At 39.6% G+C, this 20,517-nt stretch overlaps 2 protein-coding genes across 6 annotated transcripts in view; one reads left to right on the plus strand and one right to left on the minus strand.

Moving 5' to 3' along the window:
* RAB23 (RAB23, member RAS oncogene family) overlaps window positions 1-6,277 on the minus strand; it is a 34,977-nt gene extending 28,700 nt beyond the window's left edge. The window contains exon 1 of one of the 5 annotated variants that reach the window (XM_012002081.1): window positions 6,158-6,277. The gene's annotated coding sequence lies outside the window, so the exon portion shown is untranslated. Of the gene's footprint in view, window positions 1-5,292; window positions 5,435-5,704 lie in introns of those variants that run through there. The other 4 variants (XM_012002082.1, XM_012002078.1, XM_012002080.1 and 1 more) reach the window with 4 other exon arrangements.
* The window catches only part of PRIM2 (primase, DNA, polypeptide 2 (58kDa)), a 400,616-nt gene continuing 385,629 nt past the window's right edge, over window positions 5,531-20,517 (plus strand). The window contains exon 1 of the mRNA XM_012002075.1: window positions 5,531-5,696. The gene's annotated coding sequence lies outside the window, so the exon portion shown is untranslated. The remainder of the gene's footprint in view (window positions 5,697-20,517) is intronic.

The following is a 20,517-nucleotide window of genomic DNA, read 5'->3' on the forward strand; positions in this document are numbered from 1 at the left end:
GAACAACCACTAAAACAATAATACAAACAGGTACACTCAAAAACACACAGATAAATCAAAATGAGATTCTAAAGACACAATAAAGCCAGAATCTAATTGATATTTATAGAACTGTCTATACAACAGCACAATATACTTCCTTTCAAGTACCCAGATTGAACATATTCTGGGCCATAAAACAAACATCAGCATGTCACAGGGCAAACCCCAAAACTGGAGTTCAGCCCAGGAGGCCACGTGGGTTTTTGGCTTTGTGCAGAAGGAATTCAAGAGTGAGCCGACAGAGTGAAGTGAAAGCAAGTTTATTAGGAAAGTACAGGAATAAAAGAGTGGCTACTCCATAGACAGAGCGGTCCTGAGGGCTGGTGGTTAGTTATTTTTGTGGTTTTTTTTTTTTATTACATGCTATACAAGGGGTGGATTATTCTTGAGTTTTCTGGGAAAGGGATGGGGAATTCCCAGAACGTTTCAGACAATATAAGGTAACTTTCAGACATTGCCATGGCATTTATAAATTGTCATGGTTCTGATGGCAGTAACCTTTACTATGCTAATGTATTATGATTAGCATATAGTGAGCAGTGAGGACAACCAGTGGTCACCTGCATGACCATCTTGGTTTTAGTCAGCTTCTTTACTGCATCCTGTTTTGTCAGTGGAGATCTTTTAAGACCTGTATCTTGTGGAACCAGATCTATCGACCTCCTGTCTCAAACACACTTAAAATAATGGAAACCATACAGAATGTGTTCACTGATCACAATGGAATCAAACTAGAAATCGGTAACAGAAAGATAAAACAGGGAAATCTCCAGACAGAAACTAAAAGCACACACTTTTAAAACAATCCAACATTCAAAGTAGTAGTCACAAGGAAAGTATAAAAAAAAAAAACTTAATTAAATGAAAGTGAAAATACATGTGAAACTTAGTGGGGCACAGCTAAAGTAGTGCTGAAATGGGAAAATATATTTTATTTTATTATTACTATTTTTGAGACAGAATCTCACTCAGCAGTCCAGGCTGGAGTGCAGTGGCCTGATCTTGGCTCACCGCAACCTCTCCTTCCCAGGTTCAAGCAACCCTGCCTCAGCCTCCCGAGTAGCTGGGACTACACGCATGCATCACCATGCTGGGCTAATTTTTGTATTTTTAGTAGAGACAGGATTTCACCATGTTGGCCAGGCAGGTTTCTAACTCCTGGTTCAAGTGATCCGCCCGCCTCAGCCTCCCAAAGTACTGGGACTACACGCGTGAGCCACCGTGCCCAGCCTGAGACACGAAAATTTGGAGCACTAAATGCTTACCTTAGAAAAGGAAAAAAGTTTCAACTCAATAATCTAAGCACTCACCTCAAGAACTAGAGGAGCAAAATAAACCCAAAGCAAGCAAAAAAAGGAAGATACTAAAAAAGAAGAACAGAAATCAATGAAATTGCAAACAGAAAAACTGATGCAACAAAAAGCTGGCTTTTTGAGAAGATCAATAAATGTAACAATACTTTAGTGAGACTAACACAAAAAAAGAGAGAGAACACAAATACCCAATACCGGGAATAAAATAGGGGATAGCAACATAGACTCTGCAGACTCAAAAGGATAACGTAACAACCCTACACACATAAATGTGACAACCCAGACAAAATGAACCAAATTCTTCAAAAGCATAAACGACCATGATTCACCCAATATAACAGAGGTCTATTGAATACCCCTATAACTATGAAGGAAATTGAATCTGTAATGTAAAAACTCGGAAAGAAATCTACAGGATCAGGCAGTTTCACTGAAGAATTCTACTAAACATTTAAAAAATTAACACCAATGTACACAATCTCCTCCAGAATAGAGACGAGGAAACACTTGCCAACTCTTTTTATGAAGCCAGCATTATCTTGATACCACAAAAAGACACTACAAAAAAGAAAATTAGACAAACTCTTCTGAACAAAGATGCAAAAATCTTCAACAAAGTATTAATAAGCTGAATTCAGCAATATTTAAAAACAATAATACATTGCAACCAAGTAGACTTTATTCTGGGAATGCAAGGCTAGTTAAATACTCAAAAAGCAATCAATGTAATCCACCATATAAACACAACATAATATCAATTGATGCAGAAGAAATACTTGACAAAATTCAAGATTTGTGAGAAAACTCTGAGCAAACCACAAATAGAATGGGACTTCTTCGACCTGGTAAAAGGCACCTATAGGCCAAGCACAGTGGCTCACGTCTGTAATCCTAACACTCTGGGAGGCTGCAGCGGCAGATTGTCTGAGCTGAAGAGTTCGAAACCAGCCTGGACAACATGGTGAAACTCCGTCTCAACTAAAAATACAAAAAATTAACTGGGTGTGGGGGTGCTCACCTGTAATCCCAGCTACTCAGGAGACAGAGGCACAAGAATTGCTTGAACCAGGGAGGCAGAGGTTGCTGTGAGCTGAGATCATACCACTGCACTCCAGCCTGGATGACAGAGTGAGATTCTGTCTCAAAAAAAAAAAAAAAAAAGCATCTATAACATAAAACAATTCTGGAAGACTGCTTTCCTCAGATTGGGAACAAGATAAGGATATCTATTCTCACTACTCCTATTCATCATACATGAAGTTCTAGTCATTGTTATAGGAAACAAAAATAAATAAAACACAGATTAGGAAAAAAATAAAACTTTCTCTATTCACAAGTGACATGATTATCTCTGTAGAAAAACCCATGGAATCTACCAAAAATTTAAAAACCAAACCCTGAACTAATGAGTTTAGCAAAGTCAGAGGACATATGTACAACACACAAAATTCAATTGTATTTCCACATACAATGTACAATTTGAAACCAGTATTTTTTAGAATGAGATTTACAATAGCTCAAAAAACATTAAATACTTAGGTATAAATGTAACAAAACATGTACACAATCTGTATGCTGAAAACTATAAAACACTAAACAAATCAAAGACCTAAATAAATGGAAAGACATATCATGTTCATGGATTGGGAGACTCAACAAAGTAAACTTAGCAATTTTCCCTAAATTGATCTGTGGGTGTAATACAATTTCAGTCAAAGCACCAGCAAATTTTTCTGTATCCACAAGTTGATTCTAAACTTTATACACAAAGGTAAAAGAATCAGAATAGCTAAAACAATTTTGAAAAAGAATGAAACTGGAGGAAATTATACTACCTGGCTTTAAGACATTACAATGCTAAATTAACAAAGTGTGATACTGGCCAAGGGAAAGTTAAGTAAATCAGTGGAACAAAACAGGCCCAAAATAGACCCTCACAAATAAAGCCAATTGATTTTTAACAAAGGTGCAAAAGCAATTCAATGGAGAGAAGACAGTCTTTTCAACAAATGCTGATGGAACAACTGGACGTCCATAAGCAAAAAAGTAAACCTTCACACCTTATACAATTAACTCAAATGGATCACAGATCTAAATGGAATACTTTTATAAAACAATTTTTAGAAGGAGAAAATCTTGACCTGTTAGGCAGAGTTCTTAGACATGACACCAGAAGATCCATAAAAGGAAAAATTGATACTGGACTTCACCAAAATTAAAAACACTGCTGTCTGAAAGACACTGTTAGAATGAAAAGACAAGACAGACTGGAAGAAAATACCTGAAAAACATGTAACTGACATATTATTTGTATCCAGAACATAAAAAGAACCCTCAAAATTCAACATAAGAAAACAGACCAATTTAAAAATGGGCAAGAGACTTGGCCAGATACCTCACCAACGACTCCATGTGGCAAATGAACACATGAAAACATGTACAACATCTTTAGCCATTAGTTAAAGGCACATTAAAACCACAATGAGATACCACTACACACCTATTAAAATGGCTAAGTCTTAAAAAACTGACACTACCAAATGCTGGGAGTATGTGGAGCAACTAGAACTCTCACATGTTGCTTGTGGGAATGCAAAATGACACAGACACTCCAGAAAACAGTTTAACAGTGTTTTTTTTAAATTAAACATACATTTACCATATGACCCTGCAATCCACTTGTAGCAATACCCTAGAGAAATGAAAACATGTCCATACAAAAAACCTTTACATGGTATTTACAGCAGATTGATTCATAATCACAGAAAACTGAAAACAACCTCAATGTCCTTCAATGGGCAGATGTAGAAACAAACTGTAGCATTTCCACATAATAAAACAGTACTCAGCAATAAGAAAAGAAATTATCCATACATGAAACAACTTGGAAAAATCTTAAAGGCATTTTGCTGAGTGAAAAAAAAGCTAATATCCAAAGATTACCAACTGTTATGATTCCATTTCTAGAAAATATTAATAATTGCCAGGGGTAAGGAGTATGATATAAAGGGATCACATTAGGTTTTTTTTTTTTTTCTGTGAGGGCAGGGAGTGATAGATTTGTTCTACATCCTTATTGTAGTGGTGGTTACATGAGTCTAAAATTCGCAGAACTGTACACCGAAAAAAAGATCAATTTTACCATATACTTTTAAAAATAATACATTAATTTCCTTAAAATAAATTTAAAGAGGCCGGGCGCGGTGGCTCAAGCCTGTAATCCCAGCACTTTGGGAGGCCGAGACGGGTGGATCATGAGGTCAGGAGAGCGAGACCATCCTGGCTAACATGGTGAAACCCCGTCTCTACTAAGAAATAAAAAAAAAAAAAAAAAAAATAGCCGGGCGAAGTGGCAGGCGCCTGTAGTCCCAGCTACTCGGGAGGCTGAGGCCGGAGAATGGCGTGAACCCGGGAGGCGGAGCTTGCAGTGAACTGAGATCTGGCCACTGCACTCCAGCCTGGGCGACAGAGCGAGACTCCGTCTCAAAAATAAATAAATAAATAAATTTAAAGAAAAAAGCCAAATTAAATGTTAACAGGCAGTCAGACTCTTGCTTTTCAGAAACTACTCCATAGACTTAAAGCACTAGGTCAAAACAATTACGTTCCTAGAAATAAGCATAATTCTAAGTATAATTAAAGACCTTGACAATAATACTTTATATAAACACCCTTTCCCCAAAACTTAACATTTTGCTAATGCAGTCTAATAAATTAGAAAAACAAAGGGTGAGTTAACTCACCAATCAAAAGGTTGTTTTCTCACAACGGCCTTTATTTAAGTAGAAGTACAGTTATATTTGTAAAAATACTGAAAAACTTCTTAGGGTCAGTGAAATTACCTGGATGTTAGGAGATATATAAAAACCTAGAGAAGTTAACAGCCCTTTTCAGACCCCACTGCCACTTCACTAGCTCTTGATAAGGAAGTTCTTACTCTCACACGCTCTCACGTTCTTACTCCAGGGAACTGCCGATGGCTCCTCAGATCTCCGAGTAAAGTTAAGTCTGTAGCAACCAGTGTCAATGGAACAGCACAATTTGGCTCATTTATATTCCAGCACTCTATGAGCAAGAAGCTAGGGAAGGGTGGGGTCGCGGATAAAGAGGGGTCGCACTGCAGGGAGAAGAGGAGTCTACATGCCTTGATGGAGCTGAGGACCCTCTTCGCCGTCAAACCTAACCTGAGCACTTCACGCCCTCACCGGTGTCCGGCCCAGCTTGGGTCGACCCTTCCCCATTCAGGACTTGGGGCAGGCAAAAAGCCGAACTCTCGGCCAGACTGGGGCCGCAGCGCCGCCCCCGCTCCATCCCTCTTTCCCGCCCACCTGGCAATTCCAGGTACCGACCGCTGGGAGCTGGGAGGGGGCGCCGGGCTGGCGCTGCCGCCCACCTTCTCTAGCTGGAACTTGGGATCGGTGCTCAAGGGCGGGAGAGCCGGCGCTCGGCTGTTCGAACCCGGGGATGGGGGAGCCGGGCCTGGAGGCCCCTGCCCACTCCCGAGAGTGAGGCACAACCCGGGACCCCGGGGAGAAGCTGACTCTTCCCCAGTGGAGCCGGACGAACCCCAGCCGCTGGAGAGGGCGAGTGAGTGCAGCGCCGCTGCACCGCAGCGCGAGCCGCTACTCACCGTCCCCCGCCCGCCGCGGACCCGCCGCCCGGCGCCACCGGCTCCTCCTGGTCGCGGCGCAACCGCTGCCGCCGCTGCCTCCTCCCGACGCGCCAGTTCTCCCTGCGGGGCCGCGCGGCTAGTTCGCACCCTCTTTCGCTCTCTTAAGAATGATTATGATTTTTAAACGAACTTTATTGGTAGCCAGGGCTCAGATTGAGTGCCTCAGCAGCAGCTCCGATGGGGATGGTGAGGCGCGGGAGTCTCGACTCCCCTCATCTGTGGACCCGCCGCGCTGCGGAGCATGCGCCGTGCTTCGTTTGCGCGTGCTCTGTGCAGACCAGCGGCCCTGCCCCGCCCATGTTCTGGCGGGTGGCGGGCGGCAGCTCAGCTTTCCAGGCGCCTCCAAGGGATCCCGGGAGGGCAGTGGGGAGACCAGAGGCGAGCAGGATCTCCTAGATCGTGAACTCTAGAAAAGAGAAATAGGCCAATGACGGTCTGCATAAGTTTCACAGAGTTATCACACTTCCAGAGTCCTCAAAGGGCTTGCCCCGCATCGGACACATACCTTATTTTCTTGACCAGATGACATCTTAAGTGGCCGAGTGAGCAAAAAATGTCGAACAAAGTCGAAAACGCACACACACAGCCTGCAGGATTTGGCTGGACAAAATAGAAGCCTGAGATGGTTAATTATTCAGAGAAGCAAACCAAAAACGAAAAGGTCCCGCAAAAGCAATCTCAACTTTGTTTGCTTCAGTTGTTTTTATATTTCAAAATAAAATAGAATAGAAAAAAAAGATGGAAAATACCAAGTGTTGGCCAGGTTGTAAAGTCACTGCATTCTTCTACTCTGCTGCTGGAATGTAAACTGGAACAACTCCTTTGAACAACAGTTTGGGACTGTCTGCAAAAGATGCATACCCTATGGCCCCGCAGTTCCACGCCTCCATATAGAGCAAAGAGAAACGAATACTTAGGGTGCACCGACAGTCAGGTATCAGAATGTTCGTAGCTGCATTTATTGTAATAATTCCTTAATGAGAATAACCCAAAAGACCATCAACAATAGAATAAATGAATGAAATTACACAGGGTTCGCATAATAAAACACTATACAGCAACGCAAAGAACCATCTGCAATAATTACGGGCAACAACGTGGATCAACTGCGGAAACCTAATGCCCAGCATAAAAAGACAACAAAAGTACACATGGCATAAGTCCATTTCTATAAAGTACAAAAACAGAAGAACTAAGCTGCTCAAAGTTAGCATAATGGTTACCTTGGTGGGCAGGGGATAGTGACTGGAAGGAGTTAGCAACTAGAAGAGGGGCTTCCAGTTAGCAACTGAAAGAGGGGCTTCCTTCTAGTAAGGTTCTCTCTGTTGATTTTGGCGCTAGTTATAAAAGCATGTCCATTTGTGAAAATTCATGCTGTACTCTTATGCACATTTTTCTGTATGTGAATTATACTTCACACTTAATAATTTTAAAAATTAAGTGGAGATTGTTTTACTTATAATAGCAATAGTATTTGTAAGAAATTTAATATCAAGTAGCTAACAGATTTATCTCTAGGATTTGGTTGGCAGTCTCTTAAATTTGAGTAACATACTGATGTCCTTTCTGAGAAAGAAAAAAAAATGATTAAAAAGTTGGCAAATGACTTGAATAGACATTTCTCCAAAGAAGATATACAAATAGCCAATGAGCCCATGAAAAGAGACTCAAGGTCACTAATCATGAGGGAAATGCAACTCAAAACCATGAGATACAACTTCACACTCATTAGAATGATGATTATAAACAAAGCAAAACAGAAAATAAATAAGAGTGTTGGCAAGGATGTGGAAAAATTACAACCTTTGTGTGCTGCTGGTGGGAATGTAAAATGGTACAGCCACTATGGAAAATTGTATGGTTCATCAGAATATGAAAAATAGAATTATCATATGATTAAATAATTCCACTTCTGAGTATATATCCAAAAGAATTGAAAACAGGGACTCAAAAGAGACATTTGTTCAACCATGTTTATAGCAGCATTATTCACGATAGCCAAAGGGTGGAAGCAACCCAAGTGTCCATCAATGGATGAATGGATGAACAAAGTGGTATATACATGCAGTAAAATATTATTCAGCCTTAAAAAAGGAGGGACCCAGGCGTGGCGATGTATCCCTGTAATCCCAGCTACTTAGGAGGCTGAGATGGGAGGATCACTTGAATCCAGGAGTTCAAGACCAGCCTGGGCAAATCCTGTCTCAAAAATAAGAGAGAGGGAAATTCTGACACATGTTACAGCATGGATGAAGCTTGAAGACATTATGCCTAGTCACAAAAGGACAAATGCTGTATGATTCAACTTATCTAAGGTACATAGAGTAGTCAAATTCATAGATACAGTTGGGGGGTGGGAAGTGGTTGTGGGGAAGGAAGGGCAGGTGGTGAATGGGGAGTGAGTGTTTTATGTCTACAGTTTTAGCTTTCCAAGATGAAAAAAGTCTGGAGATAGATGGTGGTGATGGTTGCACAATGATGTGAATATACCTGATGCTCTTGAACTTTATACTTAAAAATGGCTAAAAATGATAAATGTTATGTTTTATGTATATCTTGCCAAATTTCTTTTTAATGGGAGAAAAAAAAAAAAGAAAATCCTAGAGGGTCTCAAGAGAGTACGTCTGAGATCCAAATTTGAGAAAAACTTCCTGAAAAAGGGTTCTCCCAAAATCATTTCTTTACTCCCCACTTTTCCATTTCGTTGGGACTGTTGGACATTGAAGGAGATCCAGAATATGCCACCCCAAAATATGCCACTTTGTCATAAGGATTATTTTGAGCTGAAGGCAATTAAGAAACAGCAGAACAGAAGAAACACTCTGCTTTTCCCATTTCTGCCTAAAAGCAGGCTATAAATTTCCCTTTGTGAAGCTGTTCCTCCTCCCATCCCATACTAGGAGGAGGAGATTCCTATCACCAAAGCACCAACTTGAGTCATATGGCAAACCTTGCAAAATAACCTTTGTCTTCCAATAGTTCCCCTCATATAGTTTAATCGGCCACAATTTACCACCTTCACAAGTCCCACCCCTTTTTCCTTTGTCTTATCACTTCTCCACAATTTATCACCGTTTTAAAAAATGGTATATAAGTTCTTAGGCCTAACTGTTTTTGGGATTTTCACTTCTTTTCTGTGAGGCCCCCCATGTGCATATGAAATAAACCTTTTCTCCTGTTTGTCTGTCATTTGTCAATTTAATTTGCAGGCTTCTGCTACTGAACTTACAAGAGTAGAGAAAAAGTGTTTATCCTCCCTGCAGACATGCTCAGTGCAATTAAAGTCTACTTTTTATTTGACTTGAGGCTGCTCCCAAGGACACAGCAGAGATTCTCATGCTCTCACTGAAGCCAGTGAAATAATGAAAGCCTGCAGGGAAACCTGGCCTTTTAAATCATGTAGTTGTGCTATAGTAGAAATAGCAACAGAATTAACCTAAAAGGGTTTGAAAGAAATTTTACCTGCAGTGACTAGAAATGAGTTTCACAAAATTATTTTAATGAAAACATTCTGAAACGTTAGTTATTAAGTCATTAAATGATTGTTTGAATCTAGTACCTCCGCTGACCCAGCAAAAAATGTCCATTTAGTCCCTTGCTCGTTCTTTCATTGTGTCTGACTCTGATGAGCTGAATAGTGTCCAAGGATCATGAATTGTAGCTGAGTTGAAAGAAAAACAGAAAAATCAAAAAATATTTTCTTCCAAGAAAGAAACCTTTGAAAATTTTTACCACTTAGAATGTAAGTCTGCATATAAATGTGAATGCATATGTGGCCATCTGGAAAAACCTAGTAGAAATCACAGTATTGGTCTAGACAGTAATAATCTACTGTTCTTCAGAATCATACAGACCATCCTGGAAAAAAATTTTTTTTCTAGTACTTTCTAGCCAGACATTAGAATACTGATCCAGTTCCTCTGTTGCTTAAGCTTGGATCTTAGTATCCTCATCTATACTAAGGAGTTACCCACCTTACAAGGTCATTTATCCATTCAAAAAAATATGTATTGTGCGGACTACTGTGCTGAACATTGTGTATTCAGTAATAGACAAAAGGCAGATGGTTTGTGTCCTCTGGGAGCTTATAATGTCTTAAGGGAGACCAAAAAAGAAAGTATACAAATATACACATATGCACACATATACATAAATAAATGATTACATACCCTTAGACATTATGTGAAAGTAAATAACTGGTATGATGGAAGCGTGTAAGAGGGAGCCCTAATTTATGCTGGAGAACCAAGGGAAGGCCTTTCTGATATAGTGATTTTTAAGCTGTAATCTGAAAGATAAATGAGTTAGGTAAAAAATAGACAGAAAAAGACTTTAAGCAGAGACAACAGGAAGTACGATGGCCTGAGGCAGCAAACAACTCACTGGGTTGAAATAATTGAAAGGGAGCCAGTATGCAGGAGTGAGGTGGAAAGCAGCGGGTAAAAAATAAAGAATAGTAGTGAGGGAGGCAGGGGGCAGATCATGAAGACCTTGCAGGTCACGTTAGGTAATTTGGATTTTATCTCAAGTGTATTGGGAAGCCACTGGAGGATTTTTTAGTGCACAGACTAGGAGATTCACTGAACAGTTTTAAAAAATTCCTCTGACTGCCATCTAGGGAAAACACAGAGTAGTGGAAAATGGGAGAGCAATGGAAGGGCGGTTCAGGCAAGAGATGATGGAGGGTTAGACTGAGGTGGTTACAGGGGTGATACAGAAAAGTGCATTTGTTTTTAATCTTGGAAGTAGAACCTATAGGATTTGGCTATGGTGTAGGAAAAAAATGGAATGTCAAGAGTGACTCACAGGATTCTTGAATGACAGCCTTGCTGAGATTGGTCACTAAGGAACTAGTTACTACTCCTCACAGTGTGAATTGGGGAATAATCTGTTCATTCTAAATTCCTTTTTGTTTTGTCCTTGATTGTTCTTGTATCATGGTCTAGTCTGTTCCAACATATACACTTCTAGATTTAGGGCCCTTACTAACAAAGAATAATTAGAAAATAGAATTTTTTTTTTTAATTGCCCAAGTCTTTCTCATATATATATTTACTTTTGTTAAAATACTCTTAGTATACTGAGAGACCTCCCCTCTAATGGAAAGGGCTGGACTAGACAACTCTCTGACTTTTGGGAACTTCACTTATGGTAAATAAGGAAATGTCTGTGTGATATTCTTCCTCACACTTCTGTTGAAACATTTGTTCACTTCACTTCAGTGAATTGATGCATTTTTAAGAGCTTATTCACAACCAATGTTTTGTCATCATTCCATGATTTAAATTCTTCTCAGTAGGCTGGGCACAGTGGCTCATGCCTATAATCCTAGCACTTTGAGAGGCCGAGGTAGGAGGATCACCTAAGGTCAGGAGTTCAAGACCAGCTTGGCCAACATGGTGAAACCCCATCTCTACTAAAAGTACAAAAATTAGCTGGCCGTTGTGGCTCACGCCTGTAATCTCAGCTACTCAGGAGGCTGAGACATGAGAATTGCTTGAACCCGGGAGGTGGAGGTTGTAGTGAGCCAAGATCGTGCCACTGAACTCCAGCCTCAGCCACAGGGTGAGACTGTCTCAAATAAATAAATAAATATAAATAAATATTTTCTCAGTGCTCTCATAAAATAAGTAGAGGGACTACTTGATTAACCTTATTTGTACATATAAATAAAGTAGGTAAAGGTCACATATCCTACAGGTAGGTTTGATACAAGAATCCAGTTCTCTTAATGGGCAGTTATGAATTCAAACTCATCCACTTGCCCATTCCCTGGTTTTGCAATTATTAACTCACAAAAAAGTGATGAGGAAATGTTCTACTTATGCTAATAATAAAATACTTAATGCTCATGACAGAATATTTTTTCTTCTTAAATATAATCTTTTAAACATTAATCAGTAATTGAGGTTTTGTGCTTAAAGTTTTTTTTTTTTTTTTTTGCAACCAGGACTAATTCTTAATTTTTTAACCACTTCTACTCAACAAATACATAAAACGCTTTAAATATTGATGCATCTCCTGGTTTTTTGGTTTTTGTTTCTTGCATCCTATAGAAGATCTACAAAACTAGAGTTAGAAGCCAAAAAGAAGCTTCAGATGGTGGTAAATAAAAATGTTCTGTCTTAATGCTGATTTTTTCAGTAATGAAGTGGTATAAACTCATTACCTTCATGAAGCTCCACAGGTCATGAAAATAACATTGTTGTAGAGCTTCCATGTGCATCAGCCTTGACTGAATAGTTTGATGCACTTGCAAATCACAAAGTGCTTTCCTTTGAAATGTGTAAGGCAGATTGAGATGCAGCTTGTCAGATGGATTTAGTCCTCCTTGGACTGGATGTCTCCTTGTTGCAGCTGAATTCTCATTTCATTTACCCATAACTAGAAAGATCTCATGAACAGCTATTTTAAACATTGAGTTGCCATCAACCTGAGGGACCAGAGAAATAGATTGAGGGCAGGAAGTAGTTGGAAAGAGCAGGGAGTTGATATAAAGATGAGACGTGTGATAATGATGTACAGGTACTTTGTGGGGTACAGGAGGGCCCCAAGTAGACAGGTAGACAGGAGCTGGCATATGGCTTACAGTGGTCCAGCCAATGTTACTGGGCTCTTACAACTCAGGCTTTGGAGCCAGAATCCCTGTATTTGAATTCCAGCTCTACCACTTACTAGCCGTGTTACCTTGGACAAGTTACTTAAATCTCTCAGCGCCTCAGTTTCCTCACTTGTAAAATGGAGATAATAGTAGTACTTCCTGGAGTTATTAGAGGAATTTAATGAGTTACCATATGTAAAAGCACTTAGAAGAGTATAAGCCCTCAAAAAAAAGTTAGTAGAAGTATTAGTAGTATCTAAAAGTTACTAGTTATATGAGAATAGAAGGGGCAGAAATGTCTCCAAGTTGACTCATCTCTAAGTGGTGAAGTGCCAATGGCATTGCCAATAATATATCTTTTTTTCCTCCTTGCTAGAGGTTTTCTTCAGCTTTACTGCTGTGCAGTGTTCAAGTATGGATTGTTTTTATTATATCTATAGTATTTAGTGTGCTACTTCAATAATGTCTTTCTTCAGTTCTGGAAAATTCTCAGCTTTATATCTTCAAATATTGCCTCTAACCCAATCTATTTTCTTTTTCTGGAACTTCTATTAAGAGAGGCTGATCCTAAACCCTTCTTATAGTTCTCATATCGTTATCTTTCTGGCTTTATTATGTGTAATGGCCAATCTTCCAGTTTACCAATTTCTTCTCCATCTATTTCTACTCTACAGTTTAAATTTACCCATCAAGTTTATAATCCCAATGAACGACATTTAAAATTTTCCACATGTTCTCTGTTTTGTTAAAATTTCTTTTCCCCTGTAGTCAAATTATTGTATTCATTAGGCTTTTAAATCTTTTTTGCATTGCTTTCTTTTCTTTTCTTTTCTTTTTTGTTTGAGACAGAGTCTTGTTCTGTTGCCCAGGCTGGAGTGCAGTGGTGCGCTCTCGGCTCACTGGAGCCTCCGCCTCCCAGGTTCAAGTGATTCTCTTGCCTTAGCCTCCCGAGTAGTTGGGGTTAAAGGCACATGCCACCACCCATGCCTAGCTAATTCTTGTATTTTTAGTAGAGACTGGGTTTCACCATGTTGGCCAGACTGATCTCGAACTCCTGACCTCGTGATCTGTGTGCCTCAGCCTCCCAAAGTGCTAGGATTACAGGCGTGAGCCACTGTGCCCGGCCTGCATTACTTTAATTCTTTCAAACATAATTATTTTAGTTCCTTTGCTATTGTTCCATTATTTCCAATTCTTTTTTGTTGCACTCGATGACTCTCACTCATCATGCCTCCTTTTGTGGTTTTTAATTTAGGAATGTGAAGTCATCTTCACAAGGGCTGTGTTTTCTATGGGACTTCTATATGCTTAGCCCCTGTATAATGGCTTGATATCTGCTTTTGATATTTGCTTTTGTCAAAGCCAGGGCTTCAGAATGTTCAAGGATGTGGGAACAGCATTTATGTTAAATTCTCAGCTTGGAACGCCCACATCACATAGGTAGCATAAATTCAGAAAACTTGCCCATCCATGGTGGTGGTTTTGGGTCTTGATTCCTCCCAGAAACATTTCCCCATTCAGAATCCTGGGGGATGGTAATCTTCCTTGTTGCTTCCCTGTGCTCCTTGACAAAATTTTTCTAGCTCCCTTTTCACTGAATTGGTGCCTATTCTAGTGTCTTGTTTTTGTGTCTGTGTCTCCCTTCCAGCCTTCTCTTTCATCTAGACCAGGACATCTCTTCAATCACTTGGGAGCATTCAACCTTCTGTTTCAACCCTCAGGTAGGGCACTTTCTTGGCCTGTCAGGACCATGGGGGATTTCCCTTTCTTTGTTTCGATTTAGGCTATTGTATTCTTTGTTGTTGTTACAGTTTATCTTAGTGTATCTGTTTAAGTTTATCGAGGCTGTGCTTATCTAGTGAGAGGGTTGATATCAGTTCAGTCAGCACTGTTACAGGAACAGGAAGTCTTGCTTTATTTTGTATTGCAAATTAATTCTGATCTGAGACATCACTTGCCAGGGGTCGTAAGATACCCGATATCAGTCTTTAAATTAAAGATTTCCTTCTCTTTTCCACAGTTGCACAAGACTTGTCAGAGGCTTGCACAGTTTGGAAAACTTAGGCAAAGACCCCTGATACTCAATTGTGATCATCACTGTAATGTGAATTGCCCAGGTACATTGAGTCTATTTGAATAAATCTACATCCTTTGTGCCCAGTTTGGTCTTAAGTATCTTTTACCTCAACTCCCAGGGTTATAGAGGTTGGTGTTCATGTCTCCATCATTGAGAAGCTGAAGCACCTTCAGAGACTCTACTGTATCTCCTGGTAAAGCCAGGCACAGATACCTATAGTTTCTGGTACCTGCTACCTCCATCAGTCTCTAGGAAACTAATTACATTTTTTCAATCCTAAGGATCCACCTCTTGAGCAGAATTGTGAGGACATTTGAAATGTGTAGGTACATTTTTTGGTTATCTTAATGACTAGGGTATACTATTGTTATTTAGTGCCTAGAAACCAGGGATATCCAATGAAGCTTTCCAGAAAGTCCACTGGAGACTTTTCTTTGAGAAACATTGTCTTTTCCATCCATACGTGAGGTGGTCCAACCTAATCCTCTTAGAAACACTATACTTAAAAAAGTTTTTACTTTTCCCCTAGGGAAGGTGTAATGAGCTCAGATCTTTTTAAAAATACAATGTTAGGCTTCTCTTCCTGTGGTAGGGAGGGAAAAGAGATTACTTTATTCTACTTGGTAAATACTTACCTCAAAAATTCACCTTAAATTACAAATAATGATGCAAAAACAAATTACAAACTGAGAAAAAAATACTCTCAACATATGACAGATAAGGGGCTAAATTTCTTTAATATACAAAGATCTCTTACAAGTCAATAAGCAACAATTAGGCAAAAACCACTCACATCCAGATACTGAAATGAAAGATAATAACCTATTGACACATGAGGATATTTAATATCTTCACAATTCAGAAAATGTAAATTAAACAATAAGGATATAATTTTCCTTGTGTCTGATTGACAAATTGAACAGGTTAATATTTAATATGGGGAAGGATGTGGGAAAACAGAAATATTTTGTTGGAACGTAAATGGAATTAACCCTTTTAGAGAGCAATTTGGCAAAATATATCAACATTATAAATGTGTATTTCCATGTGTAACAATTTTATTTACACCATTTTCTATGAGTGCTTGAAAATATTAGTATATTGCAGGTAGAATCCCTAAGGAAAAGAAAAAAAAAAACTAGTACAATGAACTTAATTATCCCAAATGCCAGGGAAAATGGATATGGAATTTATGACCTGAGCAAAGCATTAAATGCTTTTCTTCTTTTCATCCTGAGTTATAGTTGGTTCCTTCCAAATGTAAAGGCTAAACCTTGGCATTGCCATGTTTTCAGAGATTGAGAAATTATTCTATTAAAGAAGATAATCTGTCTTCAATTTCTTCCAAAGATTTCTTTTTTTCAAGAGACATTATTTAAGGAAGATAGAATGAATGCAAGACAAAACAAGTTCCGCAAAACAAAACAAATGTTCCATTGTTGCATTAATGATGGTTATAGACATCGAGTTTCAGAGCCACATTGATGGGTCCAGATTCCGGTCCTCAAATTTGTAAGTTTAAAAATTAAAAATTTAGGGACTGGGCGTGGTGACTCACGCCTGTAATCCCAGCACTTTGGGAGGCCAAGGCAGGCAGATCACGAGGTCAGGAGTTTGAGACCAGCCTGACCAATATGGTGAAACTCTGTCTCTACTACAAATACAAAAAATTAGCCGGGTGTAGTGGTGCATCCCTGTAATCCCAGCTACTTGGGAGGCTGAGGGCAGATTGCTTAAGCTCAAGGGGTGGAGGTTGCAGTGAGCCAAGATCGTGCCACTGTACTCCAGCCTGGGTGACAGAGCGAGACTCCATCTCAAAAAAAAAAAAAAAAAAAAAAAAAAAATTAAAATTTTACCAAGGGATGGTTAGGTACCGGGAAACCAACCATCTTTCAAGAGACTTATATACATAAATCAGAATGCTAGCTTATTAACCTATAATAGGATATATAGCAAGCATGATAACCAGATTTAAACTTGTCACAAAACACCTTCTCTTTCTTACAAATAGCAGAAGCCTCCTTCTTGTCCTCTCCCTGTTCTTCCCTGAATGTTTTCTTTTTGGTGTGCACATACACTTAGGACACCAAATTGTAAGTCAGAAAGTTGTTAGGTGAGCACACAGTTAAAACAAATGGAATTGGATGCTTTTGGGATGGATTTCCAGCAAACTGAGGAATGCTAAGGAATTGTCCTTCCACATTTTAGAGGCATTTCTTCCTAAAAAGCTGGCCACAGATCAAGAATCAGAATACTCTTTCTCCGGCCAGTGCAGGAGAAATACTAGCAAAGATATATTTTCTAATTCTTCTTTTTCTAGTTTCCATGCAAACCATCATATTCCTCTGTATGAAATCATATACCCACAGACATGTTGGAGTTTGGTCATAGCCTAGTTTGCATTTATGTTTTGAATCGATATCTCCAGCAAGAATTTCAGATATATTCTTGCCTTACTGAAATTTTGTCTCAGGGAAGTTTTCTGGGATGAGTTTCCATAAATGGGGTAATGTCAAGTATTTTATGTTGCTTCTTTCCCATTCCTGAAAGTAAGAATTACATTTTCATTTATTCATCCAACATACATTGAGTGGCGTAATTTGTCAAGCATTATGAGTGATACAAAGATACATAAAACATTGTTCCTGAATGTATTTAATCTTTGGGTTTTATCTAGACTACATACTATTTTAAAAATTAAACTAGCTTTTATAATTCAAAAAGTTACAGCTTGCAACTGGTAAAACTTCAACCTCTACACAAAATGGCATAAAATGAACATTAAATGTCTACCTTCTCCATATGCACTTACCTGATGCCTGTTCCACTCCTAGGGGTAACATCTTGTTAACAATTTCTTTCCTCCTTCCCTCCTCCCTCCTCCTGCTCCCTGCCTCCCTCCTTCCATTCCCTTCCTTCCCTCCCTTCCTTCCTCCCTCCGTCCCTTGACAGGGGCTCACCCCATTGCCCAAGCTGGAGTGCAGTTGTGCCATCATAGCTCACTGTAACCTCAAACACATGGGCTCAAGTTATTTGATCCTTCTGCTTCAGCCTTCCTAGTAGCTAGGACCACAGGTGCGCAGTACTACAGCACAACTAATTTTTAAAATTATAATTTTTTTTACAGACAGGATCTCACACTGTTGCCCAGACTGGTCTCAAACTCCTGGGCTCAAGTGATCCTCCCGCCTTGGCCTCCCAAAGTATTGGAATTACACATGTAAGCCGCCATGCTTGGCCTTCTGTTAACAATTTCTTATGTATTCTTCCAGAATTTTAGTGGGTATGAATAAATATATATATGATTATCTGCCAAATGCTACATACATCTGTATGTGGTAAGCAATTCTCAGTTTGAAGGATAGACTAAATTTCTTTCAAACACAGCCTTGGATCTTTAGATGAAAAGTCATTAGGCAGGAATGGAGGTAGGGCTGGTCTAAGGTCTCTTACATGTCTGGATTCACTGAATTTCAATGATGATACAGGGAAAAAAAGTTGTAAAAGAGCAAAAACAATTAAAAATAGATGTGTAGTTATACTTTTCTTCTTATATAGACCTAACTTGTGAAACACAAAAGGGTTATCTACTCCAAGTTGTGTTATTTTCAAGTTTTCAATACTAGCTCATTTAGTATTGTCATTGCACTAGCATCACTGTTGGTGTTCTCCAGTGTGAGAGATATTAATTAAACTCCAGATTAGAAAAGTTGAAGATAACAGCTACTAACTGAGGATTATTAATTTTATGGCTTTAATAATAATTTTAGTAACTTGTGTCTGATGTGTTTTATTTTTATTTTATTTTATTTTATTTTTTGAGATGGAGTCTCGCTCTGTTGCCCAGGCTGGAGTGCAACGGCGTGATCTTGGCTCACTGCAACCTCCGCCTCCCAGGTTCAAGCGATTCTCTTGCCTCAGCCTCCCAAGTAGCTGGGATTATAGGCGCGTACCACCATGCCCAGCTAATTTTTTGTATTTTTAGTAGAGATGGGGTTTCACTGTGTTAGCCAGGATGGTCTTGATCTCCTGACCTTGTGGTCCACCCGCTTTGGCCTCCCAAAGTGCTGGGATTACAGGTGTGAGCCACCACGCCCAGCCCTGATGTGTTTTATTAAATTAATTTTTGTGAAATGACTGAAGTTTATCTGTAACAAATAGGTATTGATTCCAAGGCCAGTCACAGTGGTTTATGCCTGTAATCTCAGCACTTTGAAAGGCTGAGGCCAGAGGATTGTCTGAACCAAGGAGTTTGAGACCAGCCTGGGCAACATAGCCACCCCATCTCTAAAACCAAAATAGCCAAGTGTGATGACACATGCTACTTGGGAGGCTGAGGTGGGAGGATCACTTAAGCCCTGGAGGTCGAGGCTGCATGAAGAATGATAGTGCCATTGCACTCCAGCCTGGGTGACAGAATGAGACACTTCTAAAAACAAAACAAAAACAAAGTGAAAGACCTGGCACGGTGGCTCATGCCTGTAATCCCAGCACTTTGGGAGGCCAAGGGAAGCAGATCACGTGAGATCAGGAGCTCAAGACCAGCCTGGCCAACATGGTGAAACCCCATCTCTACTAAAAATGCAAAAAATTAACCAAGTGTGCTGGTGCATGCCTGTAATCCCAGCTACTCAGGAGACTGAAGCAGGAGAATTGCTTGAACCCAGGATGGGGAGGTTGCAGTGAGCTGAGATTGTTCTACTGCCCTCCAGCCTGGGCAACAAGAGCAAAACTCCATTTCAAAAAAAAATGAAAAAAATGTTTACATGTAGGACTGGATTAATGAAATTCAAAGCTTCATGCAAACATAGCGTCACTTTAGTGTCTGTTATAGGCAAAATAATGCCCCAGTCTCTTCTACCACCCCAAAGTTGTCCACATCTTATCCTTCAAACCTGTGATTATGTATGTACCTTGCGTGGCAAAAAGGACTTTGCAGATGTGGTTAAGAATTGTGAGATTGGGAGATTGTGCTGGATTATCCAGGTGCACCCACTGTAATCATAAGGAGTCTTTATAAGAGGGAAGCAAGAGAGTCAGAGCCAAAAAAGTAGATGTGACACAGAAGCAGAAGTCAAAAAGAGGGGTGGAGAAGAGAGAGAGATTTGAAGATGCTGTGCTGCTGGCTTTCAAGATGGAGAAGGGGGCTACAAGCCAAGGAATGCAGGTGGCCTTCAGAAGCTGGAAGAGCCAAGCACAAGGATTCTCCTCAAGAGCCTCCAAAAAGAACTAGCCCTACTTTCATTTTGATTTTAGCCCAGAGAGACTGATTTTGGACTTCTGACCTCCAGAATGATAAAGCAATTAATTTGTGTTGCGTTAGAACACTAAGTTTGTAGTAGTAGTTACAGCAACAATAGGAGACTATATCCTGAGCTGAATTTAATATGTCTCCTACTATAAAACCTACCTCTTTTCCTTGCTTCACTGACTTAGTGAATCCACCTAATTCTGATGCCTAAAGTCGGATACCTGGGAGTCATTCTTGACACTACTCTCACCATTCATATCCAAATCTGACCTGTCATTCTTCCTTCCCTGCAGCTCACTGGTCCATCTTCTCTTCATTCACCTAGACAAGTGTGTAATAGCTTCCCAATTCATTATTATTATTATTATTATTATTTTTAGCCTCTAGCCTCCACCTTTTATTCATCCTACACACTGCTGCCAGAATGATCTTTCTAAATCTCCTGCTTAAGAGCCTTGAATATCTCTTCCTTGGCATATTATTGTCAAGTTCCTTAGTATGACCTTGCCTTTGTCGTGCTGTCTAGTTGCATGTCTCTCTGTATCCCACAGTGTGTTGCCT

This window comes from Mandrillus leucophaeus, unplaced genomic scaffold (assembly GCF_000951045.1).
Source record: "Mandrillus leucophaeus isolate KB7577 unplaced genomic scaffold, Mleu.le_1.0 Scaffold676, whole genome shotgun sequence".
Taxonomy (NCBI): domain Eukaryota; kingdom Metazoa; phylum Chordata; class Mammalia; order Primates; family Cercopithecidae; genus Mandrillus; species Mandrillus leucophaeus.